This window comes from Podarcis pityusensis, assembly GCF_964106645.2.
Source record: "Podarcis pityusensis genome assembly, chromosome: 15".
Lineage (NCBI taxonomy): Eukaryota > Metazoa > Chordata > Lepidosauria > Squamata > Lacertidae > Podarcis > Podarcis pityusensis.
In genome coordinates, this window is record NC_138040.1 from 9,701,866 (window position 1) to 9,714,850 (window position 12,985).

The window sequence follows — 12,985 nt, forward strand, 5'->3', positions numbered from 1 at the left end:
GCAGAGTTGTCACATTCTGCCAGCCACTGCCCTCCTCAGCTGTGTTCACCACCAGCTTGAACTTCAAGACCTGGACCTAGGGCAGCCCCACACAGAGCACATTGCAGCAATCCAGTCTGAAGGTTACCAGAGTATGGAGTATAGTGGCCAACTCATTCCAATCCGGATATGGCTGTAGCTGTTGAACCAGAAGAAGCTGTATTACAATGATAAAAAATAAAATAACAACAGCAAATAAAATTCATGCAGATTTATATGATTTGATTTACATTCAGCATAGTAATAGCATTAAGGCATTGCTTATGCAACTGTCATCTTCAGCAGCTTTGCAAAAACCCACGAAGAGAGGCAGAACAATTGTGGAGAAATTGCGGTCATAAGCGGTAGAAATGTTAACAGCTTCCTGGGGATGTTTGGGGAGGGGGGAAACCTTTATATGCCATCAGACTGATCCAAGCTGCTGATATGGATGCCATTTCCTAGCGTGTGTGTGTGTCCTTCTCTTTCCTGTAGCTTGCAATGAAAACAGACAAGGCAGTGCTCTTATTTCCCCGAGTACCAAAGTCAACACAAGTGATATTTTGCATCCTGTGCTGCTGTACTGAACGGTGGCTGGGTGAGTCACTTAGGACCCTGGAGAGCTCCGGCTTGTGCAGTGGCGAAGCCCGGTCCGCACTGAGCATGTGCGAAGTGGGTCTGCTCTCTTAGGGCTCGGTTAGTTACTGATATAAACAGCTGGAGGTATTCAAGTGCTGAGCTTAGAGACGAGCAGAGCTGCGAGAAGGAGGATGCAGGAGGATTACAGCTTCTGTATACTGAAATCTGGGTGGTAGAAGGAGGATTAACGGAGCAGGGCGCTGGGAGACGGATTGATCTGCTTCATAGAGCTGCAATACAGTTTTCTGGTAATATTTTGCTGGATTTGCGGAGGACTTTGCCTCTCTCAAATTGGAGTTCTGATTACATGCACAACTATGTATATGAGGTGAGTGTTCCTTCCCTTCTTATTGGCATGTTGAAAAGTGTTTGCAAATAGCCATCCATCACTGCCTAAGTCAGAACTGAACAACTTTCTTTCTTTCTTTTCCTTCTTCCACCGTTGTTCCTGAGCCATTAGCAATTACATGCATTACGGAGGCAGGTATCTGTGGGGTTGATGAAAATGATCCGTGCTATCTCAAGCATGTGGGGTGTGTGTGTGTGTGTAGCAGGATTGTGTTGTGAAGATTGTGCTAGGAGGCTGAGGCACTGTGAAGCCTGGATTTGGTATACTTGAAAAGGGAGATCATATATGCAAGAGAGACTGTTACCCCTGTGTTCTGAAGAGCACAAGTAGAGGCCAGTGTTTCTCTGAAAAACCCCTACCCCAAATGCAAGCACATACATTTTTGCAGCACTTTATAAATAACATCTATCTCCATTTTTGCTTGGTTGCTATTGCAGCTCTGTAGTGTCTCCCAAACCCTCAACCATAGGGCCTCTGAAAATGTACATTTGGGATGATATTATTCCTTGCTGAAAGAAGAAGCCTTTCTGAAACTACCATTCTGCAGAGCGTCATCTCACACATTACCCCTTAGAGAAAAACTTACTTCTGGCTGTCATGCTAGAACCATATTGGTTTGCAGAAATGATGACAAAGAAAGCAGCTTGACCTACAGTTCTGGGAGATCAAAGTGAGGAACATGGTTGCAAATAGGATTTCTTCCCCTTGGATTTTTCAAGATCTTAAGTTTTATCAGATTTCCTCTTTCTCACCCTTCCCTTAACCTCCTTTAAAAATAAAATAAAAACAGAAGTCATAATCCCTTTGCACTGTATGTATACATTTGCCATAGCACAACTCTCCCCCTCTGTGGCTATCTCTCTCTCTCAAACAACAGTGTGTTTTCATTTTACCCTATAATTTGGCAGTTTTGCCACTGACCTAGAAAATAAAAGTGTTGATGGCAAGGTTCACGAAAACAGGGATATCATTTCATCTCAGTTCATTTCGCTAAAGAAGGAAGGAAGCAGTTTTTAAGTCTCCAGTTTCTTCAACTCAAAGGGATTCGCTCCCCCCCCCCCTCGATTTCAGACATCCTTATTTCCCCTGAGTGGCAATATTGGTCTTGAAAGAGGATTGTGTTTCCTTCCTCAAAATGATCTTTGCAATTAAACTTTGGCTTTCCCAGAAGAGCCTAGCAAACGGATTTTTAACCTCAGATTTAGTGAGCAGACCATGGACACCCTTGGTTCAGTTTTGATACCTGAGCCGAAGTGCTCTCCTGTCATTAGTACTGCTCTCCCTGCTGGGAAAGATGGTTTGACTGGTCCTTGAACATGGAGCTTTTAAAAGGCTTAAGTATCTGGGTGGAAAAAGAACTTGTTGCCCTATTTCTCCCTGCAGCTGTCTACAGCCTCATATGAACATTCCAGCCTCTGAAGGCACCATCATCCATCTCCTGCCCTCTGCCACCTCCACAGGCACCCAGGCACTCTCCCTCACCCCCAGTGTTCCTTCCATTTCTCCTGCACTGCTGCTTCAAGCATCTTGCTCAGAATGACTAAGACCTGATAGCCCTTTGCCACCTTGTTGTCTGTTGTGGGCCTTGCTGCAGTTGCAATCCCCCCAGGCCAGGACTTAGCACAAGGGTTACCAGAAATGGCCAGATCTGCTTTGAATAGGGCAGAGTGGAAGAAACACCTGTTCTGGAGCACAGCGAAACAGGTTCTCTAGATCTACTAGCCATAAAGGCTATGCTGTGCCTCCACAGTGAGAGGCTGTACGCTTCTGAATATTAGTTGCTTGAAACCACAGGAGACAAGAGTGTCCTTGCAGCTGGGTCTTGCTTGGGGGCTTCCCAGTAGAGACATGTGGTTGGCCACTGTGAGTATAGGATGCTGGACTAGATGGGCCATTGGCCTGATCAAGAAAGCTCCTATTTATGTTCTTAGATCAGGGTTTCTCAAAGTGGTTGGTACTGACCTCTTGGGGGCTGACAAGATTGTTTAGAGGTGTGTGTGAATAAAAGTCCTAAGTGCTGAAAGAGGTTGGAAAAGGGCCCAGAGTGGAAATGAAGCTTATGAGATATGGTGTGAAAAATGTAGGAACTAGAAATAGGATATAAAAGGCACGGGCATGTACAGAGTGTATCTCCCTTGCCCGCGAGGAACTTCTGTATTTAATAAGGTGATTCCAAAATACAACAGCATTCATTATTTTCCTTCCTGGTGGTGGTGACTGGTGATATTTCTTGGCTTTATTCAATTTACATTCCTAAGAATTTGGGCTGTGGTCAATTACCACTTTACAAGCTCATAAAGGGAGTCAGTGAACTGAGAAGCTTGTGAAACCTTGTCCGAGATCAGGGAGGAAGTTGGTAGCTACAATTACCAACTTCATCACTGGATGCCACAGGGAGCAAATTCAGAACAGTGCTGATACCCACCGTCAAATGGTATTCAGTGGCGTATCACTTCAGTATATAGACATTCCACATAGCCTTCGCAACTAATAGGCAACAGAACAGGAGGGCTTCCAGAAAGCATTTGGTAGACCATCATGGACCTCAAGGTGGACTAGACGAACTGTTTACATCACCTAACAGAGAATAGAATTCCCATATTCAGGGGCTGTGTACCTTAAGAGCACCAGATTCTGATGAACAATTAAAAAGGAGAGTCCTTTTCCTTTATACCCTGTTCAAAGCCTTCCCAGAAGCATGTGATTGACCACAGAGGGAAATAAGTTGCTGGGTTAGACAGGTGAAATATACTCAGAGTCCTCAGTACATAACAACAGGGCTTTCATCTAATCCAGCAGGCCCTACCTGAAACTCTGGAGAGCCACTGTCAGTCAGTGCAGACAACACACAGCTAGGTGGACCAATGGTCTGATGTGGTAGAAGCCAGCTCCCCATGTTCCTCTTGGTAATATGACACTGGGCAGCTGCAAACAACTTTTACATGCAAGTTTTCATAGGAGCAGTCTATGTGAGCAGTGCTAATGCGGAATGTTGGCAACAGTGTGTTCAGATTCTCTTTTGTGTCTTTCACTGGCTCTCCAACTCCATACTCTACACTGTTGATCTGTAAGGGATAAAAGGATCCGTCAGTTTCACTTCTATCATTTTCCCAATCTGGAAGTCAGTTCCCCACATTTCTGCAGCAATTTGTGATCTTTTTGCTTGTTTAAATCCTCATGGTTTTTTTGTTTTTGTTTTAGCATTATAGTGTGCATTTCTTCTAACACACACTTTTTTGGGTGTGCAGTTTTGATTAATATACACATTTTTGCAAGCAGTTTTCCTTAAAATGAATTCATGTATGCTATTTCTACTAGTATCCTTCCCCCCTAAGATATGCATTTTTGTAAACATTGTTAGGTTGGAAAACTGCATCACAGCATTCAGAAAAGCATGAATCTCAAAGGATGGCTATGTTTTGGTTTTCATACTGTTTCAGAAGGTGGAAATTTGATAGATTTGGCTTTAAAATGCAAACTGAATTGAATTTATCCCCCATCCCTACTCATGGATAAAACACTACTTAAAACAACAACAAATCATTTTGATTTCACTGTGCTTAGGATATTCTCTATATTACTTTTGAATGGTGTTTCTTTTTAACGTAATCCACATACTGTTTTTGCATGTTGGTAGATAAACATCATGTGGGGGGAAAATCTCGATGGGTTTGGGTAGGATTTATCCTTCTTATAATATGGCAGGATAATAACTTTTAAGAAGTTATTGTTTTATTCTTACTGGTGTTTTCTTTGAGCATTTGCATCAATATATTTTTACAGTCGTAAGTCACATTGAGGCATTTCATGCAGTAAGCAACAAACAAACTTAATTAATAAGACGATAATTTGTGGAAATTGCAAATTTCAGCAAAATGCTATTTATTTATAGACTTCTATTTTATTAAAAAATATCAAAGCTGTTTACAACAAAAAAGACATAAAACCGTACTGTAAAAATCATATTTAAAAAGTTGAAGCAGACCATTGCAGAAAGATGTGTTTTTAATTGCCTGCATAAGCCCTAGTGAAACAGGAAAGTTTTCAGCATGATTTTAAAAGTTGAAACAGAAGAAAAGTTTCCCAGAACAAGAACAACAGAACAGACCTAAGCCATACACAGCTGGCCTCTTGATATTCTCCAGCTGATCTGTGAACAGAGGAACTGAAGGACACCGTATCACAAATTTCTCCAGGTGGAGGAGAAATTTGTCTAACAGTTTGTTGGGGGTGAGGGGAAGGGGGTCACCAGTACCAAAGGCAGAAGTAGCACAGGTTCTTTTGAGTACCCGAAGTCTCCCCACTCCTTTGGCGACCACTCCAAGCAGCAGCAACTACTGTACCAGCAACCTAGCCAATATTTCGTACTGTCTGCAGTGTCCCAGACCTTTAGCCTTGCTCCAAGTCATAGTTGGGGGCAAATGACAGCTGCCACAGAGAAAAGAAATAGTGGGGAATAGCCAAAGGAAATTCTTCAAAGTAGCTTTCTTTTTCAGCTCAACACTGGAATAGAATGCCCCAAGGGGTAGTGGGTTTCCCTTCACTGGGTGCATGGCAACCTATCAGGGATGTCATAGATGCAACCTGCATTATGGAACTTGCACTGAGGAAAGGGGGTTGACTACATGTTCTCTAAGATCTCTTCCAATGCTATGATTTTATCCATGATGAGAACTCTGGTCTTTTCTTTCAACTTTAAAGGCAACACAGAAGGCTCCAGTTTTGATCAGTACATTGAGGAAAAGTATATTACTTTGGGATCTTTCCTCCCACTCTGTTTTTAGACCTGGAAAAGGGGGGGAAACAACCCAAAATCAAGACTCTTGTCTTTTTCTCCTATGTAGGTCTAATAACACTTTTCGCTGGAGTGGTGAGGAATTTAGGTCGGGGGAATGGAATAGGACAGAGGTGGAGAACCTCCCTATTTGTCCAAGGGCCACATTCCCTTTTGCCATTGGTTGGGGGCTGCAGGAAAAATTGGGTGGGGCAAGAAATGTACAATTTATTTTTGGACAGTTGCTTTGGTTGCCCTTTCTGCACCTTCTCCAGTGCTACAATAGTTTATTTGAGATACACAGGAAGCTTCCTTATACTGAGCAAGACCATTGGTCCATCCATCCATCTCAGTATTGTCCACATTGACTGGCAATGACTTCCCAAGGTTTCGGATAGGGAGTCTCTCCTGGAGATGCCATGAATTGGACCCAAGACCTTCTGTGTGCAAAGTGGATGTTCTGCCTACAAATGGACTCAAAGGAATGTAAACATTGCCATCTTCATGTTCCATCGCTATGCGGGAGGCGAATGCAGCTTGGCAGTAGACTAGTGTGCATCCATAGAAATGCGAACCAAGGCATCAACTTGTGCACAGCTTGCCATCAGGATCAGACCAGCGGCTCCTTATGTGATAACACTGCACTCTCTTCCTCTCTTTTTAACGTATGTTGACATCATCCACCTTAAGTGCCTTCACTGTGAACAGGCAAGATAAATATATAATTAGACTTTAATAAATGCATGCATACAGTCACACATGGACTTTTGTAGTATCTGAAATGTTGGAAGACATCCCTTTGCTGCTGTAGATTTGAAGACCCAAACAGACTTGATGAGAAACCCTGATAGGGTTATGTGAAGTATTTCCACCAGGAGAACAAAGGGTTAGTAATGCCCACACGATATAGTAATGCCCGCCAACACTGATGACATTAAAAGAGTAATAGACTAATTAATGGAGGAGGAGGAGGCTATGAGTGGTTACTAGCATGACGGCTGTGTTCTATGTTCTAGTTGCTGGGAATCACAAGGGAGAGTTGCTGTTGCACATGGGTCCTTCTTGTGGGCTTCCCATTGGGCTTTCTGGTTGGCCATGGTGAGAGCAGGATGCTGTGCTAGGTGGGCCTTTGGTCTGATCAAGCAGGGCTCTTCTTGGACATGTACTAGCATATCTAACACCTAAGTACAAGCATGTCTTTTTCTCAGATTTTCCTCATGATGTTCAGGTAGCCTATAATACCTCTTTGCAGCATGGCAATAACGATGACACTTTGTGCGAACATGTGCCCTCCTTGTCACCCACATGAAATTAGGCCTAAGAACATTGGCTACAACCCTGTGTTTTTAGATATTCCTATTATTAGACAATTGGGAGCCAGGAAATATTGATGATCTACTACAAATCCCCCAGAAATCTATTAGTGGATTATGGTCAAACTTCTGGCTACCCTTGATCTTATTCCAACTAGCAGAAAATCTTCACACTCAGGCAGAGAGGTTTTTTGTTGTTGTTGTTGTTAAAGCAGCAGAACACACCACCCTCAAGATTTGGTTCAGATCTGTAGCCGTAGCTTTTGTGAAGCAGACTGATTTGTTCCAAATCTGTGATCTGTCTGACTTGACTCATGAGTCAGGTCCAAAATCAGCTTAGCGAAAAACAAATATCTGTATCCCACTGTTCACTATGAGGGGGAATCTAAAAACATCTATCTTGTTTTCCTCTTGACAGAAGTGGGTGAAATTTGCAGGCACAGGAGCCCCTCCAGAATGGATGGAACATGCCAAAATTACTGGCAGATAGCTTTTAGGGTTTTGTGTGAGCGTGCAGGCACCTTGAACTTTTATTTTTATACATTTTTTTAGAAGTCTAAACTTTTCCATTTTCTGTTGGAACTGGATGCAATTTGCATGCATGGTTGACGCTTCTGAGGGATGGAGCCTGCCAACTTCCAGAGTGACAATTGCAATGCTTTCCTCACAAGGCTATAGGCTTGACCCTTCCAGGGCAGATCACTTGGCCTCTCCCATTGTTTGGTGGGCAGTCAGTATGAAAACTGCTGACATGAGAGAGGTGCCCCTGGGTGAGAAATCTGCCAAAGCACAGACAAATAGAGAGTCTTTAATTCTTTTGTTTTCTTCTTGTTGTTTGAAATCGGATTGGGTGCTTAATATAAACAGGAAATTATTGGAAAGGGTGAGAGGTAGGAGGAAGGAACCACCCTGTTCCAGAGAGACAGAATTTGCAATGGAGCAACAATTGCATGAAACAAAAACTATTTCACTCAACAGTCCTCACCCAAAGCACTGTGATTGGGAAGCCCAGGTAAATTCTTAAAAGCTAGGCCTGTTCTTCAAAGCAAACTCTGCCTTCCCCACATTTCCCATAAGCTACTCCAGAGTGTTCCCCTTATACCTCAATTTAAGAACAGTCCTGTTTACGAACTATTTGGTATAAGAACTCTGCAAAACCGGAAGTAATGTTCCAGTTAGCAAACTTTATCTCGGTCTATGAACGGAGGCTGAATGGTGGAAGGGCACCGGCAGCGGGAGGCCTCATTAGGGAAAGAGCCCCTCGGTTTAAGAACGGCTTTGGTTTAAGAACAGACCTCCGGAACAGATTACGTTCATAAACCGAGGTACCACTGTAGTCAATTTGGTTTCACTTTTAGAACAAAGGATGTCTGCAGCAGTTTTCTTCCTGCCTCTTTTTTGGGGGGCCCTAGGCAATAGGCCTGGGATCTGAGACTTTTGGGATATAGCATTGCTTCTCTGACTCAGGGTGCCTTGTTCCTATAGTGCTTCAACTCAGAAATGTAAACACACACACACTGAAGTGAAGGCATGAGACAGGAGTTGGTAATGCAGGTGAGATGTGCAGGAGCAAGCTGGCAAGCATGCTCCAAGCAAGCTGCTGGCTAGCTCTGCAGAGGCTCCGTTTATTAGCAGAAGTCACCTATTGGAAACAGTAGTGAAACCACCCTGAACTTAACGTATTTCCATCTAAGCATTAACAAATACAGATGTCAGCAGGTGCTTCCCTTGAATGTTCCCCCAAATACTTGATTATGTCTGTGTTCCCCACCATGCTCCAGCCAAGTAATATGTCTAGCAAACAAATTGCGAAAGGACAAAAGGTCAGGGGGAAGACCCTGTTTTCTAGCCAAGAAGGCAAAAGGTCAGGAAAAGCAGGCGTAACGCTCCTTGACATACTGTTGCACTTCTGGTGTGAGGTTTGCCTTCGCAAAGTGGAGCGTTACCTCTTCAACACAAACCCTGAGGCACCTTGATTTGACTCAGGGTTATTGCACCCTTGTAATTTCCTGCCTTTCCACCTGATATCATTTTAACATTGGCAGTTGTCCATCAAGTCAAGCACCGTCTACTCTGGCTGGTAGTGGCTCTCCATTGGGTCAGGAAGGGTGAGGCCTTCCCATTCCCTGCCACCTTCTGGGCTTCATCTCAGCTAGAACTCCAGCCAGGCTCTCACTGCCTCTTTGCTTTGCTTCCCTTCCTCTTCAGGTATAAGAAACTCTGAAGCTTCACCGCCAACTGCTGTGTCTCTGCCCTGCAGTTTCTCATCTGTTTTATCAGGCCCCACTGCAGGAAGGAGAAATGGCAGGTCTTGTCTGGCTGCAAGCTTCCCTCTCAGCATTTATCCACCAGGAAGACCTGCTAGCCAGGGCTCTAATCCTGCATCCATATGGAGGGATGTACAGAGGGAAATGGGACTGTCCCTTCACAATTATGGTGAAGATCATAGAATCATAGAATTGTAATGGTGGGAGGGATCACACCCCCGGCAGTGCAGGAGCCACAGCTAAGCAATCATAGCTTTATCATGTTGTGACGGCTACACATCCTTCTGAAGAAAGGGTAAGCCAAAGCATCTAGATAAACAAACAAAATGCTCGGTTGTGTATGTGAGCATGTTTCCCCCAGTTTGCTTTGGCTTCACGCTGAGTGATCTGCATGTACAAGTTATTATATTAATACTGACTTTCCTCCCCTATTAAGCTGCAGGGGAAAAATGGATGTCTATATCCAGAAGGCAGGCTGGAAGCCAAAATCTATTTTGGTTAGGTCCTGAAATTATTTCCAAGCTTGAATACATTTGTTCTCAAAGAGAGCTGACAAAGTAGAAAAGCAAAATTAAATGGGTCCATAGGGTTGTTACACCCCTCTCTCCCAAATAAATTGTTGATAATGTTTTAATATATTAGCCTAAAGGTTTTCATTTATTTTAATGACAAGGATTACCATTTTAGGAGATATTCTGGGTCCGTGCAATAGATCCTCTGCAAGGGGGATCTGCAACAGAATGTTCCAGTATATTCAGAAGTGCATTCCTACACCCTTTTCGAGGGTGTTGTAAGGCAGGAACTTTGGACCCTCCAGATGTTGCTGAACTGCAACTCCCACCATCCCTGGCCATCGGCAGTGCCTTTTTTCTTGAAAAAAAAAGTTGCCAGTACTCACCATGCAGTTGTTACAGTAAGGGCCTGTTTTGCCATTGGCCACGACACCAACCTCCCCAGCCGCACTGCAGGGGGTTGGACTAGATGACACTTTGGGTCCCTTCCAATTTTGTACAGTGGTATCTCAGGATACAGACGCTTCAGGTTACAGACTCCACTAACCCAGAAATGGTACCTCGGGTTAAGAACTTTGCTTCAGGATGAGAACAGAAATCGCATGATGGTGGTGTGGCAGCAGCAGGAGGCCCCATTAGCTAAAGTGGTGGTTCAGGTTAAGAACAGTTTCAGGTTAAGAACGGGCCTCCGAAATGAATTAAGTTCTTAACCCGAGGTACCACTGAAGATTCTCAAGGGCAGATGACCCCCCCTCCCTCCCATCCATTACTCATGGTTTTGGCACCTCCGGCGGCTCCTGCGCCCATCCCACCATGCCCATTGTGAGCATTGCCAGTGAGTTGACCAGGGTACACATGGATAGCAGCAGAGTGCAGTGCACTGGCAGTGACCAGGCGCCGGCAGGGCTTTGCTTATGCCATGACTCCCCATGAGGGGGGCAGGCGGGGAGGTGCCAGTAGTGCATAACGGTGAGTATTATCATAAAAAAACACTGGCCACCAGTCAGGCTTTCTGGGCTGATAGGAGTTGTAGTTTGGAGAGCCAGTGGTTCTCCACATCTATTTTATAAGATGCATTATATCAGGGTTTCCCAGACTTGGGGCTCCATCTGTTTTTGAACTACAACTCCCATTATCCCTAGCTAGCAGGACCAGTGGTCAGGGATATTGGGAACTGTAGTCCAAAAACAGCTGGTGAAGCAGACCTGTCTGTTACTTCATTGGGGATTGTGGTCTTTTCAGCAGCTGCTGCTGCTGCCTGCAAGTTGCCTGATGTGTCAAGGATGAGCCCACACCAAGAGAAGTGGAAACTCCACTTCTGCATTGCAGGGGGTCGGACTAGATGAACCTTGGGGTCCCTTCCAACTCTACAGCTCTATGATTCCAGCAGCAAGGACCCCCTCACCCCATGTCTTCAGGCAAAGTACTTAGAGACAGCAATTGCTGGAGTGGTCAAGGCTGGACAGCAACTGAAAAAACTCAGTCTCCAAAGCAACTTCTCCAGCCAAGGAAATGACCATCATGCAAATGAAACAAGAACGGTCTGGTTTTCTCTTTGCTCTGCTCTGCTTTTGCACAAGCTACGCTCCTTGGAAACACCAGAGCAGACACTTGGCCAGGAGACAGCTTTCGTTTGTTATAAAAGAGGTTAAAGGTTACCAGGAGCACAAAAAGTGTTTTTCTCTTTCAAGAACAATCCTGCCACTGTGTGACTCACGATAACAAAGAGCCCAGTGAGGCCTTAGTGCTGACTAGAGATGTCTGACAAGCCTCAGGCTTGAGGGGTGGGGTGTTTTTAATTACACTGCGTGGATGCCTGTTCAAAACTTCCACCTGCTCAAATATATGCAGAGAGCTATTTGCTCAAACCTCAAGCAGCATCCTAGATTAGCAAGCCTTCCACTTTCTTTAGGGGCTGACCTCTGACCTCCTGATTTTGTTGGATTGAAGGTCCCCTCATCCCTGACCATTGGCCATGCTGCCTAGGACTGATGGGAATCAAAGATCACCAACATCCGGGGGACAATGGATTAGCCACACCTGGTTTAAGTAGTGATGTTTTCCTCTTAACACCCACCTTTCCATCATCAACTGACCAAGCAGAGCTGCTCTTAGGCTTAAGGACAAAACATTACACAATCCCTCCTAAAAAAGATAAAAGATAAGATGTGGGGAACCCTTGGCCCTCCAGATTTCCCACACCTGCTCTAAAAGGTGCTTGTTATGTCTACATATTCTCCAGCTGTTTTCATTGATTAAAGGCCATCCTGATTTCCTGTCTTTGGGAAATTACTGTCCAGATTTTGAGCCCCCCTTTTTTTCTTGCTATTTGAGAATGACATACAGTGGTACCTCGGGGTAAGTACTTAATTCGTTCCGGAGGTCCGTTTTTAATCTGAAACTGTTCTTAACCTGAAGCACCACTTTAGCTAATGGGGCCGCCATGCCGCCAGAGCACGATTTCTGTTCTCATCCTGAAGCAAAGTTCTTAACCTGAGGTACTATTTCTGGGTTAGCAGAGTCTGTAACCTGAAGTGTATTTAACCTGAAGCATCTGTAACCTAAAGCGTATGTAACCCGAGATACTACTGTATTCAACTGCTGCTAGCGTAAGATGCTAGCACTGTCATTTTCCAGGGTTCAGCTTTCTCTCAAGTCTCCACAATGTCAATATATGAGTGGGTTCATCTTGCCTCCAATGTGCTGGCATAGAAATTTGGGGTGTAAGAAGCCCATGATTTCCATTCCTACCTGTATTCATCGCAACCAGTCCTGTTTTCTGTTTCACTGGAGTTCAGTTTCTGCCAAATGCTACGTTATTAATTTTGCTGCCCACTATTTAAGCTAAGTCTCCTAACTTAATGTAGCTAGTCACGCAACTTATGTAACTTGCATACAATTCAACGTAAAGGAAATGTCAAAACAATGTAAAAAACAGTCAGTAATCATGCATTGTTTGCAGACTTCAAAGCAACGATGCCAGTGAATAGTAATCATATTCACTTGACTGATTTCTGTTCCTGAGCACACAAACTGCTTCAATTTCTACTCCTTTCTGCATTTTTACTGGAATCCTATGCCATCCCTAATAGAAATGCATGCACATGACCACT

General features: G+C 44.2%; 1 protein-coding gene across 1 annotated transcript in view; it reads left to right on the forward strand.

Moving 5' to 3' along the window:
• Positions 1-477: 477 nt before the first annotated feature.
• WSCD1 (WSC domain containing 1) overlaps positions 478-12,985 on the forward strand; it is a 40,245-nt gene continuing 27,737 nt past the window's right edge. Inside the window, exon 1 of the mRNA XM_080982999.1 lies at positions 478-985. The gene's annotated coding sequence lies outside the window, so the exon portion shown is untranslated. The remainder of the gene's footprint in view (positions 986-12,985) is intronic.